Consider the following 3554-nt stretch of genomic DNA (forward strand, 5'->3'; position numbering starts at 1 on the left):
CCCATAGAGGGGCGACCCGCGTCCAATCACCCCCCATACCCATAGAGGGGCGACCCGCGTCCAATCACCCCCCATGCCCATAGACGGGCGACCCGTGTCCAATCATACCCATAGACGGGCGACCCGCGTCCAATCACCCCAATACCCATAGTCGGGTGACCCGCGTCTTATCATCCCCCATACCCCTAGACGGGTGATCTCTGTCCCCTCCTGCTGGGTGCCCTGCTAGCCTGGGGGGCATTACAGCTACCATAGAACACTGAGGACATGTGACCCCCCCCCCTTATGATTTCACTGGAAGAATCAAAGTTTATTAAACATTTTCTCTGCTATGGAGCCCCGAGGGCTCTCCAGAGGTTGGACCCCAGGGTCTTGCCCACCTCAGAGCTGGGAGACAGACGGAGGTCACATGGCCATCACTGACTCTCAGCTGGAACGGTGGGCTGCTGAAGAGCAAATCAATGTCCTGAAAATGCCAATCGCCTGGCTGCTGCCTCCAATTATCATTGCGCCACTCACTGACCCGAGGAGATCAGGGACCAACATGGCAGCGGTAGGAGAGGGGTGGCCCACCCAGGACTGCACCCCACACAGCCATGGCACTGCCATTCCCCAGAGAGGATGCTCGGGAGATTTAACATTTCCAATAAAAAGTTTATTATAGAATTTAAAAAACCCTCCTTACCCCACCACCTGGCATTGCGGCCCATTCTATACCCCATATCATGGCCCTTCCCACCACATAGCTGCCCGCACTGGGTACAATGGCTATTTATAACCTGAGAAGCCGATCCCTCGGCTGGAGGATAATCTTCCACAAGAAGCCTTTAATGATGGGGCCCCTGCGCCGTCATCACCAGCCAGATATTCTGGTGGCAGCTGTGGCCGGGCCCTTACATCAAACAATCCAACCCAGACAACTGCCAGGAGCAAATGTCAGCTCACGCCTCACCCCGGGAGGGTTCCGCAGTGCCCATTGTGGGGCCGGGGCAGCTTGGAGAATGGAAGCAGCTTATCGGAGAAATCGCCAGCTGAGTGGAGGAGCAAATACTGGACGGGGCAATCAGAACATCCATAATGGTGGCTGCACGAGGGGGAACTCTAAATGGCTACAAATTTATTGGGGACGCCTGGATCTCACTCAGCCCCCCACCCCATGAGACCCAGCATGGAGATCCTTCATCCAACAATAAATCCCTTCTAGAATTCTATTGGGGGGCACAGGCAGCCATTATGACTGGGTTATGCTGCCCCCTACAGGAGCATCGGAGAACATGCAGCCCAGGATAACCTCTCCTCCTGCCATTGTGCCTCAGTCAGAGCAGAGATTCATCGCTCAATAAAAGCCGATATTATGGTAAGTTTTAGAAATCTCTCCACTGGTGAGGGAGGGCATTGGGCACATGGATCACCCATCTGTGCATGGGGGCACGGGAATGGGCACACGGGTCACCCCCCTCCCTGCATGGAAGGGCACACATCTCTCCCCCCCGTGCATGGACAGGCACACAGATTGTGCCCCCCCCCCCCCCAGTGGTCTGTAGACCTCAGCATTGACACCCCTCCCAATCAATGAGGAGAAGGTCCTGTAATCTCAAAAATAAACCACAAAGTCGAGAGATTAACTGGGTAACATGAGAGAACGAGGGGTAAAAATTCAGCCCAGACACCCTGGGATGCAGAAGGAAGTAATACAAAAGGTCCCAAACAAAACCAATACAAGGAAATAGGAATGTTTGGAAGACACAAATCCCGTACACCACACAAGAGGTCCAAATGAACGGGGACCACTGCAACAATCAGATCATTCAGGAAATACCCCGACCAGACAGAGCAACCCCAACGGAGGGCAAGCCGCAGTCCACGCCACCATCAGTCTTCAGAAGCAGCGGAGGCTGGGAGGGCGTTCCACTCGGGGCCACCAGAAGAGAACTCCAAATTAGTGATCTGCATACAAAGATTGAAGCTTCTACCACCCCGGGTATCTTAAGGCCGAACCACCAGATCCTCTACACCATGTGGACACCCAACTAGAGAGATGTCCAATACACAAGGAGGATCCCAAGAGCCGATGGCAGGGCGGTAACTCCGGGGAGGGGGGTAGAGAATATTAGGGAAGCACAAGAGGAACCCTGCAGAAGCCACAAATGGAGGAGCAGCGAGAAGCTTTGCTGCATGTCTGATCAGAGATTGGGGCGACTCCGGGGAGGCCCAGCCTCCAGTGTAGGTAATGCAGTGTAAGGTCTCCTGGAACAAAGGGTACAGAAGGGGCCCCATTTATAAAGCAGGGAATCGGACATACCCTTGTGGGAATCCTTAGGTCCAAGTGTTTCAATGGCAGTAATTTATTCCCTCGAGGGAATGTCTGATTGCTGGTTTTATAAATAGAGCCCCAGGAGAGGACATTCAATAATCCATAATTACAGGGGGCCCACAGACCAGAGAATCAGGAAGTGGCCCCTCCAAGGGGAGGTGAGGAGACCCCAAATAGCAATCCCTGCTGGGACTTGCTAGGCATTTGCATTCTCATATTTGTATATTTAGAGATGTGACAGAGGGTGAGATAAATAGGAAGAGGAAATGCTCATTTTTGGTTTTGTTCCAATGCTTAGATGATGCGAGGAACCTAATGACACACAAAGCACCAGAAGTGTCAGCATGAAGGTGAACGCACCGCTTTTATGGGGGGAAATGCAGAGAAAAGGGCCCATCAGTGGCAGGGAGCAGCAGAGCCAATCCTGAAAGGCCCGGTGTGATATACACGGGGAGAGGCCCCGGCTACCATATACACGGGGAGAGGCCCCGGCTACCATATACACGGGGAGAGGCCCCGGCTACCATATACACGGGGAGAGGCCCGGCTACCATATACACGGGGAGAGGCCCGGCTACGATAAAGGGACTGAGGTGAGAACGACGGTGGGACCAAAGCCCCATTCATGTTCATCCCCGGAGGCCCTGCCTATATTTAATATACATAACGGGGGACCGGTCCAGAGAGATCACCCCAAGCCTATCAAAGCTCAGCGGGGCAAGGACTGGCTCGGGACTGTTACAGGCGGGGGCCAGCTTGTCAGGATTAGCAGACTGGGGTGCAGCCACATTCACCGGTGAACTATCACATCTAGGATGGGAGACAAACTGAAAGATGAATCTGTAGGACCATCCTAAGATGAAGATCTCCATAAAGAGCTTTGACCCAAGTCATAGTAACCAAAGGGCCAATGCCCGAGGGAGGGTCACATGCTGACTGTGTGTGGGAAGGAAGAAAACCAAACCACGGCCAATCAATATCAGCCCATAAGGTTCTGCTGGTAGAAGTTATCTCATCAGATCGTCACAAGCCAAGAAAGCCCAAAGTGAATTCCAGAAATAACGGGGTAAGATTATTCCAGGCTACAGGTACCCCCCCCCCACACAACAAAGAGCTGGAGGGAGACCAGGGCAGGACAACCCAACGGAGGCCAAACACAACAGAGCTGGAGGGAGACCAGGGCAGGACAACCCGATGGAGGCCAAACACAACAGAGCTGGAGGGAGACCAGGGCAGGACA

Source organism: Pyxicephalus adspersus, chromosome 9 (assembly GCF_032062135.1).
Source record: "Pyxicephalus adspersus chromosome 9, UCB_Pads_2.0, whole genome shotgun sequence".
In the NCBI taxonomy this organism is placed as follows: Eukaryota; Metazoa; Chordata; class Amphibia; order Anura; family Pyxicephalidae; genus Pyxicephalus; species Pyxicephalus adspersus.